At 42.4% G+C, this 17,626-nt stretch overlaps 1 long non-coding RNA gene across 2 annotated transcripts in view; it reads right to left on the bottom strand.

Moving 5' to 3' along the window:
* Positions 1–288: 288 nt before the first annotated feature.
* LOC127530876 (uncharacterized) overlaps positions 289–17,626 on the bottom strand; it is a 47,655-nt gene continuing 30,317 nt past the window's right edge. For both annotated transcript variants that reach the window (XR_007937622.1, XR_007937621.1), the window contains 2 exons: positions 2,451–2,537; positions 289–890 (listed from right to left, as the gene is read on the bottom strand). This is a non-coding gene — a long non-coding RNA (uncharacterized LOC127530876). The remainder of the gene's footprint in view (positions 891–2,450; positions 2,538–17,626) is intronic.

A 17,626-nucleotide genomic window follows, 5' to 3' on the forward strand; every position in this document is an offset into this window, starting at 1 on the left:
CCAAAACAAACATGCTTAAACATACTCTAACCTTTTAATGAGGAAAATGTGAAAATGCAGTTGTCGGACTGGGACTTGCAGTAGAAAATCAGTTTTGATACTTGTTTTTTGAAATAAAGAATTTAAAAGAAGCAAGAATGATCATTTTTGACACTTTAAAGTAGTTTGGCAAAAAAAAAAAAACGATATTTCAACGATTTTCTGCTTCAGATTCATTATGTTTTGTGTGACAACTACAATTGATGAGCAAGCATACAGTATGTCTATTTAACACTGACGCAGGAGCTGTTCTTTTCCAAATAATTTTAATAAAGTTGCCCTTAACACATGGTGACAGCTAATCCTAATTCACAACAGAAATTGAGACTTCATGTACTTGACCTTATTGTTCTATCATAATGGGTACAATCATAAAAAACAAACATGTTACCTATTACAGACATTCCTCAAATATGTAACCTGTGAATTCTCCCTATTCTAGTACCTCCATACAGAAGCCTGCTTCAGTGTGAAGTGGCTGTCAGTCATCACCTCCTTGATGCGTCATCCTTTGCAGCTGCTAAACCTGGAACTGGGACAAAATGGTCACCTTTCTCGCTCCGATGGTTTCTTTCCCGCCTTCGCCGAAGCCGTTGCAAGAAGGTAGGAGGAAACCAGGAGTTGATGAAAGAACTGACAGGTGAGTGGCAGATGCCTTGAGGGACACGAGGCAGGAGGGGTGGGAGAGGGTAGAAGCGTGCTAGCTGGCGAGAAACAGCGCAACGCCACAGGTGAAAAGATGCCAAAGCAGAGGACTGACGCACCTCGATGGCACTGACAGGCAGAGGTGACACAGGTGAGGGCCAGTGTTGGGGGACCTTCCAGGCTCCTCACAGCTGCTTCTTTTGCCTCTGTCAGACAGATGCACAGAGAAACACCCTCACACCAGAGACGATGCAATCATGTGTGTTCATTTGCACAAACACTTCGCAGACAGTTTTATCAAGCCCAGATGACACAGGCCAAAAGAACAAGTCTAAATTCTAGCTTTCTTTATTGTTCTCCTTAATTATTAATTTCATAATGCAACAATTCATCAAAAGGTGATATAGTTGTGGTGGAAAAGTTTGTTTTTTGGTTGCTTCATGTGACCTTTTAGCATACATAATAGACTAATAACCTCAAACAGAATTATTGGCTGTTAATCAGCTTTTATCATTTCTTTTCTTCCTTCATTCCCCTCCTTATTTCTACTCCCACAATTCCATAGCAGGTGCCTGATGTAACCACTGACTGCGTCACTCTCTCTATTTTCTCCTCCTTCTACACCCATTTTAATCCAATTTCATGTTCATTTAACTCCAGATAACCCCAACATTAAGCTGTGGATTGTAGCCTTCCTTCTTCTGAATTAACTAATATGAAGACAGTACGAGCATCTGTGGCTGACCATGGTGTGACCATTTTATGTGTAAAGTTTTTACTTTTGCTGCACAAAGTTTTGTCTTTGGTTTGATTGGCACATGTGACATATGAATAATAATATAATTTCCCTTGCAATATATCGAGGATATCAATTTACAGCAATAACAGCAAGGCAAAAATTTAATTTGTAACAGGAAAACATTATAAAGAAAAAGATTCAAGACCTGCCTCTCTACCGTCTCCTTCAGGGTTATTTTCTGGGGAAGCTATCTACTCTGGGGCTCAACGTGAATTGGTTCCACTTGGAGAAGACAAGATGGACTGGTTAAATTTGAAGAGACTCTTCGTTTTAAAAGCAAACCTAAAACACCCATCATTGTTCTATATTCTGCATATTTAAAGAAATTTAATTATGTCCACTAAACACTATTTTGTCAATGTTCTGGCACACTCAGAGGTAACACTGAGGTCAAAGCCATTGGATTCTATAGGAGCCAATTAGCACTCAGTCGTATAACTAGGAATCAATCTTATTGTAGTCCGAAAGTCAAAAAGTTAAACAGTTTTTTGACAGATGAGACGGCAGGTTGCTGCAAGAGTTGCAACTTCTGTGAATACCTGTTTGTGGTGTATTATGAAAATGCTTGAAAATGAGAACATTGGCATTGATTTATCATCATAACCGAGTGGCAGCATTTCAGCAAATTAACTGCGCCAACCAATTATTAAGTCGATAATCAATTATTTAATAATTTGTCATGTAAAGTCCACTTATTCTAAGAAAAACAATGAAATGAACAGACGTGCATCAACATTAGACGGCATCATCTTAAAACAATAATGCTTTTCTCTATGCAGATGCAAATATAAATTAATCAGAAGTGTGATATTTTATTCAGGGGCCCTCAGTCGCGAGCAGGGCACCCATCTGTCTCTCATCTCTCTAGTCAGCCATGTCATGTGGGACCCAAGTGAAAGAGAAAGAGAGCCTCTCTGATTGCCTGTCACCCAGCTCTTTGCTGCTGCTCAGTGTCACTGCCACTCACCCGCCGTTCTGATGTGTTCGTTCCTCTCCACCTCCATTAACATCACTCTTGGTCGACACGCTTGCAAATGGAAAGGCGTACAGGCCTCTGAAATAGAGAGAAGGGAAACGCTTCATTTATGTTTTAGGTGTACATGGACACTTGAAAGGCAGAACAAGAGTGATATTTTTTCCTTTAAGTAGACTTGCATTAACAAAAATGTCTCTGAATTTCAGCTTTGAAATGTTATTCTTGTACGCAGAGGACCTCGTCTACGGCTAGAATCCTCCAGTTGTTATCCTAGCGGGCTAGCTTAGGCCCCACTGTCAGTGAATGGAGATGTTTTAAACAGACTGACTGGCGAGGTGCATAAGAGGTCAGCATTCTAAAGGGGAGACCAATTGGATCATGACCCATGAGGGACAGATATGGGCAAGGGATTTAGCCTCAAAGGTCACACCGGGGTCAAGGAGTGGCTTGCATTCCAGACTCCTAATCCTTTCCCTGCAGTCTGGAACGCCGGCCTTCACTGCTCTACACATGCCCACACACACACAAACACACACACATAAACCACCTCTCTCCTACTCTGCACAGAGTTTCTGTGCCCTACAAGCACAGGTTGTGGTGATAGATTGGATAAAGAGACTTAAAATAAATGTATGCCTCTTGGCTCCAAGTCCTCCTCCTCCTCCTCTGTGCTCTACGTAGAGAAAGCAAAGGCTTTGGGTGCCCTCGCCACTCAGTTCCCTGACCTTCCACTTAACCACCCACCTCCTACTGGGCCATCGAGTTTCCCCCATGCTGAGACACTGGAGTGCCGGGGATGTAGGTAATTTGTCAGGGTGACCCAACCCCCCCTTTTTGTGCTTGTGTGTGTGTCAGCAGACAGGCATGTGTATACACCAGAGGCTTTTGCTGGGAATCTCTCAGACTGTGTCGCCAGTCCAGGCGGTCCCAGACAAGTCAGTGTCAGTGGCTGCGTAAGCAGTGATCACGCTCGTAGCCATGAATTGGAAGCTGGGGCATCCTGGTCATGGCAATCCGAGCCATCCATCAGCCTGATGTGACATGCATGCCACCCAACACCGTGCAGCATTTGTGCCCCATCCCCTAAACACTTATACGTTACATGCAGAGAAACAGTATACAATGGAGACCATACATCCCAGATGATTTTGGAAGCTGAACCTGTTGACATTTACTCGGTAAATCCCACCATACACTTAAAACACACAAACACAGTGACAAACTTGCTCCATCTGTGGCTTGGACTGCATGTAGCACAGCAGTTTGTGTGTAGAAAAGCACACCAAGCATCAGCCTCCTACTGTTTGCGTTGGAGTGGCCCTCCTGCTGGGCCTTCAATTGTAACCCCCCCTCACTTCCTATCCCACTACACTATACCAAACAGAGCCAAATAAAACACAGGCTAACATAATGTAGCAGCATGTCAGTGGTGGGCCCTGGAGCAAGGCTGAAACATGAACCACTCTGTACCAGCCATTAGGACAAGAGTTAAAGCAGCTACGATTTCTTCCAAGCCATACAGCCCTTATGTTGTCCAGTGCAGGGCCTGTGTGTGTGCTAGCGGCAGATTGAGTGATGTATCCTGTGTGGCTGTGGTGTGCTCAGTGGGCCAGAGAGAAGTCCCAGCAGGGGACTACTTCTCCCTTGGCCCCGAGGCCACTGCACTTCATCAATCTCTCCACTGGGAAAGGCCTGCCACTGGATCTCAAGACTTTAACACACGCGATGGAGCTCACACAGAGAGAAGGCAAAAGCAGACAAACCAGAACACAAAAGACGTATACAGAACTCAAAGAAGACGGTGGGGTCTTTACAACATCAAGCAAAGTCATTAAGATACATTTTGCCTTTCTATCTTTTAACCTTTACTTACTCATTTTTTTCATTCAGTAGTCATTCTGAGCAACACCCATTATCTGATTTTAATTTTTTCCTACAGATTTTACTGTGAAGAACTTTGCGAATTCTTTTCTGTGAAAAGTGCTATACAAATAAATTTTGCTTGCTTGCTTGAGGCGTCATCACAAAGCATTTTTAGTTATCTGGCAGGCTTAAAAGAATTTTTAAATTTTACAACACTGTCAGTCATCAATACATTGTTTTTTAAGCAGATTTTAATTAAAAAGCCATTATTTCAATCAGTTAATAAAATTTTAAATGTATGAGACCTTTCATACAGCCTATTGCTTCATAGGTGATTGATGGGTAAACAATGAGACTAAAATCTTATTATTTGTGCAAATCATCAAAGATTTTCCAAGCAAATCACAAATCTCAGTCTGCAGACCCTGCAAGGTACATGTTCTGAGTTTTTAAACTACTGTTTTTTGCAAGTAGATCTATCTAAAGCATTGTTTTTTGCAGTCTTATGTGGTGTTAATTCTCCCACAGATAGTGGGAAGGCCCACGGTATATGAAAGGGTGTGGTGGAGGAGAATTCTGGCACTGGATCCCATAATTGGCTGGAATGACGCTGATGAGGTGAGAGCTGATAGCTGCTGTATTCGAGCGTAACTCTTCTCACGGTAAGATATACTTCTGTCTGCTTGCGGCATTGAGCAAATCCCCAGTCATGTTATGTTGCGCATGATGCTAACAGAACACATTAGAAAGAATTAAGAGGCATTCAACCTGTGATTTGGTTTACTTGTTAAGATTTGTGATCACCTCTTGTGGCCTGTGGTTGCTATGGCGGGAGGAATCCTGTCAGTGTGGGGACGTCTGTAACTTTGCCTTGGAGACAGACTAAAAGGACACACAGGCACATGTAAAAGCACGTGGTCTGGCACAGCTCCTGGCCTCAGATACAGGGGCCCAGCATACAGATACAGTGAAGGTGAGAAATAGCTCACCTCCTCTTGTGTTCATGATGACTCTAAAACTTGAGAAACATGTAGGGAATTTGTCGTGCCTCAGCAGGAAGCAGGGATCTCCTCACACTCCTTCACTGAGCTCTCCGCATTCTACACAGATGGATTTAGAAGTCATATAACACCAATGAAAATCTCCTAGATCTGAATCTGATTTACCATCCATATACGCTATTCTATTCTCAGTCAAGGAAAAGAAGGTAAACTAAGCTATAGCTCCAAAAAAAAAAAGAAGTTTATACCCTGTTTGACATTGCAAGCGAAGTGTGGAGAGTTTGTCAGTCATCCATTCCAGCTAAGCAAGCTTTTACGAATTGAATCATTGCTTTGTCAAGTCGAGGGGAAGCTGTGGAAGGAAAGAAAGAAAGAAAGAAAGGAGCGAGCAAAACGGAACAAGCGCCAGAGCGGGTGAGGAGAGTTGGTTTACAGTGCAATCAGCATTAAGGAAATTGGTTTGCACTCGCGCTGCGAGTGGAGAGAGTTGATTGATGCTAAGTTAGGCTAGCAGGAAGGAAGTGGAGAAATTAGCGGCAGGCCAGGGCACTGAGAGCTGTCAACTACTTCCTGGTCAATCTGGGGTGTGAGGTATGCCTCCACTGCCAGCCCTCATGTACCGGTTGTGCTCGTGCAGATTCGCACACGCGTTTGAGAACACTTTACATGCATGCACAGGCTTTTTTACATTCGGCATTTACAGCATTACTTGACCCACATTTGCAAAACTTAATTTTTTCAACAATTTTTTTCAAATCTTTCAAATTACAAAGATACCACATGACCCCTTTCTTGGTTTCGACTCACTTGCCTCTGCACACAAGCCTTCAACAGCACATCATAACAACACAGCGCAGTCTCCGGGGCACTGTGTCAAAACTTGGCTCCGCGTATGCCAACAGTGTAGCCATGTCAAGCCCCTGACAATAGCAGTAGTAGCATGCATGCAGCGTAATTAAGCAAGGCAACAGAGGACAGGCACAGAGGAGGAGAAGACACAAAGATGCCCTTGATACTTGGGTGTCGCGCTGACAGCATTTCCTCTGACAGCTTCATGTCGTAGGGCCACCACAGAAGCCCTTACGTCTCCTGACATGTGCTTTACTCATCCCTGCCTCGATTCTCTGTTCCTTCAACATGACGGGAAAGAAGGGATGGTGGGAGGGAGAGTTGGAGATGGACGGAAGGGTATTACAATGGCCAGTGGAGGCTGGTATCAAAGGTCAGACAAAGAATCAGTGGGCACACTTATCATAGGCCCACAGTGAGTCTGAGAAATGGCAAAAGAGGGAGGAATAATGAAGAAGTTAGATATATTAATTTGAAGTTAGGCTGCTGTTTACAGTGCTGGTACAAAAGTATGCATCAGTCATCCATAAAATAGAATGAGGGACATATTCAGAGTGTTCAGTGTCTCCAAAGTGGCAAAAATCTGTATCTGTATTGGGTCTGGTTGCATTCTAATAAAGCCCACTTTGGAGGGGAAATAAAGAGAAAAAAATAAATAAAAATTATGAAAATATGATCGCATTTAGATGACATGTCACAATAGTATATTGTTGGATTAGAATATGACTTTAAAAGTCCAGCTCACCCAAACTACAAAAACATTTTCTCATTCTCCTTATACGACTGGCCAGATGCAGATAGTTTTGGTTTTATCTGATCAAGCTGTGAGATAGCCACCGAGAAAATAGCTACCATCACATAGATACAGTGAAGGTCAATGAAATTAGTTTGCGATACTCACAACACTGCAGAATTACACTATTTGACAACAACATGCAGTAATAACATTCCTTTCCGGAAACAATCATATCCACAAAACAGGGTGTTAACATTTTCCACTAGAACTTCTCTTCTCTAGCTCCGGAGGAAACAGCTGACAGCGAGTTCAATAACTGAGAAACAAATTCTAGAGATGCTGGTTATGATTTAATTTTTAGAACTTACTTCCCAGTGCTTTGAACATCGGAAACAAAATTCCAATTGTGGATACTGCATTGGGGTAAAGGCAGATATTTCTCTTCTAGTAAAACTTAAGCAGTTTATATGACTACATCATAAAAGCCATTCTTTTGTAATTTAGATTAACTGATTATTCATTGAAGATAAGCAGTGAGAGAGAAGCAGCGCAAGACGAGCATAGAAAAAGAAAGATGGCCATTTTAAAGAAGCCCATCTTTTACAAAGCACTCTGCTCCTCTCAGGCAGGATTGAGTTAATGTCCCTTTCCTCCCTCTCACCCTCTCATCCCTCCGCTGCCCCTCCCGTTTTGCAGTGGCTTGCTGGCTTGATTTATCTGATGGAAGGAATTCTGCACAGAGCTCTGGCTCTGGTGGTATCCCTATACTGTAACCTTTTCCCCCCACCAGATGTTCCTCTCTCAAAACATGGTAATGTTCACCCCTAAATCCCCGCACAAACATATCAAGTGGTCTCTACGTGTTTACGCGGGACGTGGCCGACAGAAGCGACAGGGATGGTGACACGAATGTGGAGGGGGTTTGGAGGGCAGACGGGGAGGGAAAGGGAAGAAGGGAAGAGGACAGACGGAGAGACGGAGATGTCAGACATATGCTCACGCCAGCTGACGACACAAGGATGACCCGGAGGAGTAAGGGGAGATCGGGGGCACGGAGGGGCTGATAACTCCCACAAATGTTGTAATGGGTGATACTTTGAGTTCAACAGTTTGCTGGGATCTGAGTGCCTGAACTGATTTATTGTATCCTACCTTTTTACACAGAATTTTCCTCTTACATGCTTTTTTGATTCAGTGCAAAGAGAGGTGAAGATAGCTTTTAGTAGGGCTGCTGTAAAAATCAAGGGCAAGAGCTGCCTGGCAGGTTGGATAAATATGCAAATTTAGACATCAAAAATAGTACAAATTCTATCATATGGTTTCTTAGCAGACTTTACATAATATTTCGGCATATATACAAATACCATCTGTCAATTATATATGTTGTTTTTCATTCGTGCGTTCCCTTAATCAAGGAAGCAACACAGATATCACAGGTACCAGACAGGATGGATAAAAAAGAGAGAAAGAAAAAAAGAGCTGATGATGATGACAATCTTGACAAGTGGGTTAAGCTATGGTAAGGCCTGACAGCTTTGACCGCCTCAGCCAATATTTGTCACTTTCAGCGTGCATGAATTCTTGATTTGATGTGCCTTAATTGATTCAGCTCTGGCTGGCACTGTCTGTCTGTCTGCCCCCCACCTCCCCTTGCTCATTCCCCTTTTTCTCTCCGTATCTGCTATACTTCCCTGCGTCTATCTAATATTGCCGGCTGGATGTGGAGTCTAGGCAGACTAAGATGAATGGATTGAAGGAGGAAGAGCAGCCAGTTTTGCTGCCCTACCTGTGACCTCCTCCGTGACACAGTGAGCCCCAAATGGCAGACATGACGAAGGATCAAGTGCTTCAAAGTAAGCCAGGCAGAGATAAAAACCCAACAGGCCCCTTGGATGATGAACGAGTTTTGTAGCAGGAAAAAGCCATCATGTAGCTACCATGACACCTGGGCTTTGGAGCACAGGCCCAACACATGTCACATCATGTAGCTAAAAGGGAAAGGGGGGAGAAAAAAAAAAAGAAATGAGTCATCGCTGAGGTTAGTTGGATGTTATGATCGAAGCACCGATATATATTGTGCAGCTTGTGCAACTATTGCTTGCACTAGTAGCACTAAATTGTCAAGATTTGTAGTAGAATTTGTGTTGAAATACTGGTACTTTGTATCCAATAATGGCAAACTTCCGTGGAGCTTTCCATTCGTTTTTCTCCCATTCAGTTCCAAGTTTTTCTAATCATCAGTTTTCAGGTGGTTCATTCCCAGATTAGCCAAAAATATTACTATTAGCTCTATGCGCCTTGTTACCATGGTGTTCAGACCAAGGTTAGCCCATTCTGTTTCTCACAATGTGAGTGTTTTTACAGCGCTGCATTGCTGCTTGGCACATTTACCTTGGTTGTTGCATCAAATAATCCATAACTACTCCAGAGAAACATAGCCAAAATTGTTTCCTCTTCCTTTATTGTCAAAGTATGCAGGGTTTAAGTGGTTCCCACTAGAAGTGACACCCTTCTCCTCTTCTTAGCCTTGGACTGCATGAATGGCGAGAGAGCAACAGGGACCAACAAGAACGTGTTTCGTAAACACCTCGGCTTGTATATGTGTGTGTGTGTGTGTTTGTGTCAGAGGTGATGGTCATAGACTGCCTCAATGACAAACAACAACAAATCCTGAAAAAAAATCATTATGGTGAAGCATTGTTGAAAAATTCCTTTGAACAGTGGTGATGATCAATGTTGAAAACATACTGCAAGCACTTTATATAAGCCAACACCCACCTATCATACAGTATATGTGTCGAAAGTTCCCCCGTAAGCCTCTCTTGAACAGAATAAAAAAGGCCCAACCTGTGTGGATGAGAGCTCCATCATACATGTGTCCATAGAAACACAACTAAAATACATGTTTGCTCGGTTTATATACAGGGCATAGTTGTACTTTAGCTGCCATTTCATGTTCAGTTCAAGTAATGTGAGGTAAGTTTTACTCTCCAGCTAGGTCTTCCTATTTTATGATGAGGTGTGGGTAACGCTGAAGCAGAAAGGTTTTTTTAGAGGCCCCGTGCTGGACCTGTCAGCTCAAAATTTAAATGCATACGTGATTGCTTTTAAAGTGGGTGCCACTGATATCCTGCCATGATGTTAAGGCTTCTTTGATGGGTGGTAAAAGCATGAGAAAAACTTCTTGCAGGCAAACCTCAGGAAGGTGTAATCGCAAAGGGAACAAGTTGCGGTTTTATTAAAAAGAGCATCTTGCGTTCCTGCTCCCACTCCACTCCACAGCCCCCGCGCATTATGTCGCTGTGCTGATGTCACATTGATTATGCTGATCGTAAACTGCCTTTGTTTGTCCCTCGCCTCCTCCCGTCAGTCATCCATCTGCAGCGATGAGCAGAAGTCACACTAAAAGCCATCTTTTCCATGTTTTCCGCATTTCCTCATATCACCAGTCCCACTGGAGGCCCAGGCGACTCCCCTTTTCCTTTGCACTCCCGTATATTAATTGCTTTTTAATGTTTCCCTTCTCTCCTGAAAGTTGTTGCATACCAACAAATCAACAACAATAAGGTTCTTTTTGCTGTTGCAGGCCACAGCCACGACTAAAAGGGTATACAGTCACTGAATAATCCATGCAGGACGCACCGGAATGAAGGCTTCAAGCTGGTAACAGAGGACTTGTAACAGGAGGCCATTTGGCTTTCTTTCTGCTGCGTCCCAAGTGTCCCCTGCTCCCAGCTGTGTGCATGTCACAGAATGGGATTTTGGTGCGAGCAAGAATGGGAAGATGTAACACTGATCCAACTAATCCAGCTAACCCAGCGAAGCATTGTGACATGCCGCGTCCCTCTTGAGCCACAACTTCAGGCAAAATTAGAGTTTTTAACATTCATTATTAATCTGCGCAGTTATAAGGAATGTTTTGCATTGCTTTTTAGACCAAGTGTAACAATCTGTTCTGTCTTCATCTTCAGGAAACAGACTGTGCCATATGCTGTCAAATGCAATATTTTAAGAAGAAGAGCAGAAATGTTTTCTAGTTTGTAACCGGTGGACTACATTTTCAAACATGCAATGCTGCAGCCAAAAAAAAATAAAGTTTCATGTTTTTAAATTAATGTCGCAGCCGTGAACACACTTTGATAGCATGGGACTGGATTTTATTGTTCAATCAGGACCTATAACTGATTGCCACTTCTCCTAAATGTTTCAGAAAAACTGATGTAAAAATTAAGTTCCAAATTACACGATTAATTCATTTGTTTCAGGCTGAAGCAGGCCCTTTGAAACTTCTGCTTGGTAGCCTGCAGCAGAAACGAGAGCTCTCGCTGCTTAAGCTGCTAACCTACAACCTGCCACTGCCTGTAACATGATTCTCACTCATAACATACAAGGGAAGCAAAGATGGAGGTAATCGGACGTACTTAGTTTTGTTATGTGAAAGAGTTCCTAACAAAAATACAAGATTAGTGGACTATTACTGCAGCTAATGATATTATACATTCAACCTCGTCTGTGATTTGTTTGACATATTTAGCTCCTTTTTGACTGAATCTGCTTGCTGAAATTTATTGGCCTGGGGTTATAGATTTAGTGGCATGTTGACTTTTTAGTGATTTTTTTTGTTTTTGAAAGCAGCAACAGATTTTTCTCTAATATGTTATAAACTAATGACAACAACAACAATAATAACAGACAGATAAGCTGTAATGGGGGATGCCTTAGCTGAGAAATGTATCTTTTGTAGTAAATTGTAGCAAAAATCATTGCTGTTTTTATGTATTTGTGCTGTATTATGCATATGGTAGCTTCAACAGAAGTATGCATGCTAATGTAACTGCGTGTCAATGTTCTTTTGGTAGAAGAAATACAAGTAAAATTTGTTTGGAAAGTAAAAGTTTGTGTATGCACACAGATGCAGCAACAGTGCATTGAGTGAGGAACGCACGGGGTGCAAGGGGGGTCATCAGCAAGTGTTTGGAGCTTGAGTTACAGGGCCAGCATCTGCCATCCGGCCATCAGGCCCTCATATCCATCACTGGCCGATGGCGTGGTGCAGCCCAGCGTTTGTAAAAACACCCAGAGGAAATGGAGTCTCTGGGCCAGACAAGAATAAAATTAGCTTGATGACTAAGTTCCTCCTCAGGTCCCAGTGGGAATAGAACTCTGCCATTTGTTTTCATTACTTCCCTTGGCTGTAGAAGGGAGGACGATGTGTGTGTTTGTGTGCATGTATGTTTGCAGTAGAGGGTGCATGTGTATGTCTGCTTCCATCCCTGCAAAACAGAATAAAAAAATAAAAAAAAATCACTGCACAAAAATGAGCGTTTTGTCATTTCCAGTCCTGTGTGGGTTTAATCAAACATATTCACTCGTAAACACACCACTTTGATTCCAAACCTCAGCCCATGTACAATATTTGTGCTCGCTCTGTAGAGGTGACATTACTATTTGGAACTGTTCCACCGCTCCTCATGGCATACAATATTGGCTTTGGCCACTTTATTGCATTTGCCTCAGAATATCTAATAAACACGCAAAGGTTATAAAAATTGATTTGCTCGCAAATGTGTTTTCATTCATTACCAATGCTATGACCTAAGCCAAGTTTTGCAGAACTAAAATGTGCAACCGGCTTATTTTGGGATGTCGCTTTAATGCCAAAAAGCAGGGAGATAATATATTTTGTCAGTGCAGGACAAAAGATAAAACTATTAAACTGTTAGAAATTATCTTGCGGCATGCATGTACACACCATTTGTCTTAATTTTCAGCAGTGGATCATGTGCACATAATCAATTAGGTTTGAAAAGATTACCGAGCATGCACGAAACAAATAATGAGACTGTTGTGCTCATGCAAGTAATAAAGATCATTGGAGAGAAAAATGAGACAGACAATGGAAGATAATTTCAGATGGATGCTTTGAATAGTGAGTAAACATTTTAGCAAGCACATCTGTGGACACTACATTGAAATATAACTTGCTCTTTCCATTTAAAAACAAAAATTGAAAGCTACATTTGATAGTAATGTGAGATATTTCAGTGATCACAGCCCAGAATAACTGGCTTTGTTTGTACTAAAGAGAAAGAAAACACATAGAAGCTCTTCTCGTGTTTATCAAATATACTGTTAGCTACATTGCTACACTGCAACCACACCTCTAAATTGTACCTACAAATGTAGTGCTCTGCTTTGAGTGTGTCTCATTACCCTCTCGCTTTCACACACACACACTTGCTCTCCTTTACGCACCACATACACACCTCAGATTAGTTCCAGCTTTTACCCAGGGTGCCTGTTAGAACTGAAGTGAAGACATCTTGTACTTCTTTAAAGCATGTAGCATTAACACCTTTGCCCCCTGTGTAAACCCTGAGTACTGACCCACAGCAGAGAGCGAGAGGCTTGCAGCTCTTTGGGATGCAGCAGTGTGTAACCTGTGCGCAACTGTTACCACTACAACAGCGTTTTTCTTTTTCTTTTAGTCCGTAGGAAGGAAGGAATCAGGAAAAGGGAATATTGGAAGTGAAGGAGTGTATAAAAGCACGCGCATGTGTGTATTCTGGGATAGGAGTCGACAAAACAGGCCCGGTGTGGCAGAGGCCTTGAACCAGACGGGTGTAAAGAGAGATCCGCTCACACATTTGGCTCGGAACTAATTTTCCCATTTTTCCTTTTTCTGGGGCGTCTATCCATATCTGTTTTCCTCATATAAAGCCAGCATTTCATTTGTTTATTAGGAACACTAAAGGATCAGTTCAACCACCTGACCAAGTAAATAAATAAAATGCCAATTGCCTCTAGTGCTTTTTAACCATGCAACATTATTTTTCAGCATTTTTTTTTTCCATTTTTCTGCTGTAAACAGGACACCATGGAGATAAATGGAAGTCTGTTTGTGCTTCCCACAGTACATGACATGACCTAAATTATATGTTTCACTGGAACTACTTCCAACTGAAGAAATGGTGTCTTTTCTTAGGGTCATGTGAAATGTGTCTAAAAGAAATGTCAAAATCAATCCTGTTTCCATCCGGCTAATAGCTTAAGTTTATCTGAAAAGGAATTTTGATCACTTCAGGTTTTTACTGTATAATGGCTCCGTGAAACCAGATTCTGGAAAGATTCACTACTGCTTAAAATTGCAAACGTCCTTCTTCAAAGCTTTGAGCACAATGAAAATTCCACTTACATCCAGGTGGTCACAACAAAAAATAACTAAATTTGAGACCGAAAAAAAAATCTTTCATGTAAAAACAAAGTATTCCATATAGATAAGTTGTTTTATGTTCATTTGTTATTTGTAATTTGTTTGAAACACCACTTTGGCGTGTCATATTTCTGCATCTTATGTCCTATAGTGAGAAGAAAAATGTCAAACTGCTGCATTTCCAAACACACACACACACGGCATTTCATGAAACAGACACAGAAGCGGATGCATTCGGTACAATACTATAGTGTATACATGCAGACTGGCTGTAGCGTAATGCATTTAAATAGGCATTTACAGGCAGAGAGAGAGAACACAGATCACGGAAGAATTACACAACTTCCCAGAGTCATTGTTGCTGAAAGGGGGAAGTGATTTTCTCTAATGTATCTCTGCGTTGTGTCCTTGTCCTCCCACGACTGGCCTGCACAGAAACAGTTAGGGGTCCTGCAAAATGTGGGTCAGGGCGAGTGTGTGTGTCTGACAACAACAGAAAAAGAAAGAGAGAGAGAGAGAGAGGGAAGGAGAGACTCTGCCACCGACAAGGAAGTCAAATAAAGGGAAGAAAAGCTCCATTTCCCCAGCTAAATGTACCCCTGGGAGGCGTAAGGGAGGGACAGAGAGCAAGAAAGAAAGAAAGGTTATGAACCGACAAGACTCCTGCAAGGCTCCAGATTTACAGCCCTAAGAGCTCTGCCATGCTTACTTCTACAGCCAGTTAAAACAAATTGCAACCATGTTTCAATCACCCACATCCTCTCCGTGCTCATCCCCTCAGACCAAGCTTTTGGCTCCAGAGTTATTTCTCTCTCAATTACACCCGAATAAATACTTTCCTTTAGCAAGGCAATCTTTATCCAGTGGAAATCCCCACACGCTCAACATACACCCACACTCTCCCTCAGCCCTGAGTACTCTCTCCCGCTCTGCTCCCTTCTTTTCCTCTTATGTCATCTCAGCCTTAGATCTGGACCGGCGTTAAAAAGAAATGCACGCTGTTTCGAGAAGCTGTCAGCACTTTTGATTTTGTTTACTTCCATTTTGTCATCATTGTGAAACTTTAAATCCTGAAAACTAAGAGGCTGGCTCGAGCCTCGCAGGAAAATTGGGTTTATCTGCTACTCCTCTGTTGTTCATTCTTTCCTAGAAGAAAAATGCAGCTACTGCAAAACATGCAGTTATTTCCATGTTGAGTGAAGCTCCTGACCGATGGGGGCACGGATGAGAGCACATAAAACGAATATATCCTCCCTCTTTGGTATGTTTGATTGCAAGTTGTGGTCGAAATCTTTCGTAACCTGATACGCTGTTTGATTTGGGCTGAAATGAGAGAGAGCAGCATCAGGCGGGAGGAGCAGGGTGGGGGTAGAGGACAGTTGGGGGCAGGTATGGGGTCAGAAGAGTGTCTTTTTCATGTTGCAGATTAGAAGCAGATGTCGGTGGGATTACACCGCCAGTGTCATCACTCACCCCACAGCTCCACCTCCATCCATACACGCAGTACATGCACACAGACACACAGAAAAGTTTCACGATGCTCTAAAACCATCTGTAAAGCTACAGGGAAAGCCAGGAGTTCAGATGAGTGATGTGATGCCGCTGCCAAGTTATCCTATTTTAAAGAAAACTGAATTGTAATTAAATATATTGAGCGTGGAAGTCCGATTCTTCAACACTGATTCCTGAACAAATCTTTCCACGGATTCAAATAAATCAATCAAATCCATTCAAAAGGTAAACAAACCAGATAAAGAAGACCCACTGACAGTGCCTTGAGAGATAACTGCAGCGCATTTATTGTAGAGCAGCTGCTGGAATGTGATGTATATGGAAGCGTTTAGCTACCGAATACTGACTTATTACTTCATGAAAGTTAATCTTAATCTAAAGTTGTACATTTTCTGTCTTTTTTTCTGGTGGATCAGTTTGAAGTATTGCCAGCGAAGAATGGATTTCATTACAGCTCTGACAAAGCATGGAAAAGTTAAAGCTTCTTCTTTTTTTCTTTTTTTTTATTCCTTTGGGAGGACTGAGTCGAGCGTGAAGGAGGGGATTCCAAATCATGAATGAAGGATCCAGTTCACTGAACCAAATACTCCACTAGATCCATTTTTGAATGAAAGGATCCAAGTGACCCAAACACTTGCTCTCTCATTGACACAGTGGCATTGATTTAATTTTGAGTAGAAATCACTGATCCAAACAAAAAAAAGCAAAAGTACTTCTATTAATTTGACCAGTTTTTAAATGTTGGAAGCACTTCAGAAAACCTTAACATAATTAACTGTAATTTCTTATAAGAGTCATTTATCTTCACTAATAAGCATTTACTGAAGTGATCAGCACTGGTAACTTTAACAACATTCTTCAAAATAAAAGAAAATACAGTCATCAGTCTTTACTTTCATGACCTCTGATGATTACACATTACATATATGATAACTGTAACACTGCTCATCCCTCTCTCACGTCTTCACATCTTCACTGAGACCCACCCCCACCACTGACCTCAGCACCATGTACCTCCCAGGGCCTTGAAGTGGTCCTGCACTGCAAGATAAATGATGTGACTGAAGAGCCACTGTCTGTAGAGAGCTTATTGGAGGAACTCTGGAGGCTGATGTAGAGGGCCCATGGGGTGCAGTCCTGAGGAGGCTGCTCCCTTATGTGTTCAAATATGTGTGCATGTGAACATTTTATGTATGTACAAATGTGAGGGAATAGGGATATAATGCTTGTATTTGAGACAAGCCTCTAAGTGGGGCATTAGCAGGCGTGATCTCCCTGATTCTGGCTGTCTGATGTCTGTGGCACAGTGGGCTGCTGGTGCAGAGGACAGGAGCCCAGAGGCTCCATAAGAGATAACTGTGAGGAGAAAGAAGTGAAACCCATAGAGCTTATTGTTCCTGACAGGAACCACACTGGGGCTGTGAGCATAGTCACAGCTGCTGAGAATAACACCATATCACATTATTGTTTGGTTATTTTGACCACTGTAACTGGCTAGTAAAGCCTGGCAGCCTCGTTCCAGTCAAGGTCAGAGGTCACGCCCGGATGTCAGAGGTAAGTAGGGATCAACTATGACTGCAGGCATTCGTAAAAGATTGGTGTTCATATGAATATGGGAACAGATTTCCTTGGAGGAAGAGATGGTGTTGTGTAGCCGAGCCGCGCTAGACAACCCACGGCAACGAATTTAATTCTCTGCCAGGGTGGGTCTAGTTACCCTCCATAAGGCTCGAGGTTGGATGCTCCTAAAACTGGCCGGACCAATCACCATGAAGTGTAGAGTCAGAAGGCGGGCGTAACTAAGTGACGACAGAGGCGCGACGATTCTGACGGAAACAACCGGCGCACAATAAACAGTTATCTTTCGACTCAGCTCACGCCACATCCCTTAAAGATTTGAAGCTAAAATTCAACTTAAAAGATAAACAAAGGACGGCACTGAAGTGTTTCATTGAGAAGAAAGACGTATTTGGACTTATGCCGACGGGGTATG

The sequence above is a fragment of the Acanthochromis polyacanthus genome, chromosome 18 (genome assembly GCF_021347895.1).
Source record: "Acanthochromis polyacanthus isolate Apoly-LR-REF ecotype Palm Island chromosome 18, KAUST_Apoly_ChrSc, whole genome shotgun sequence".
NCBI lineage: Eukaryota > Metazoa > Chordata > Actinopteri > Pomacentridae > Acanthochromis > Acanthochromis polyacanthus.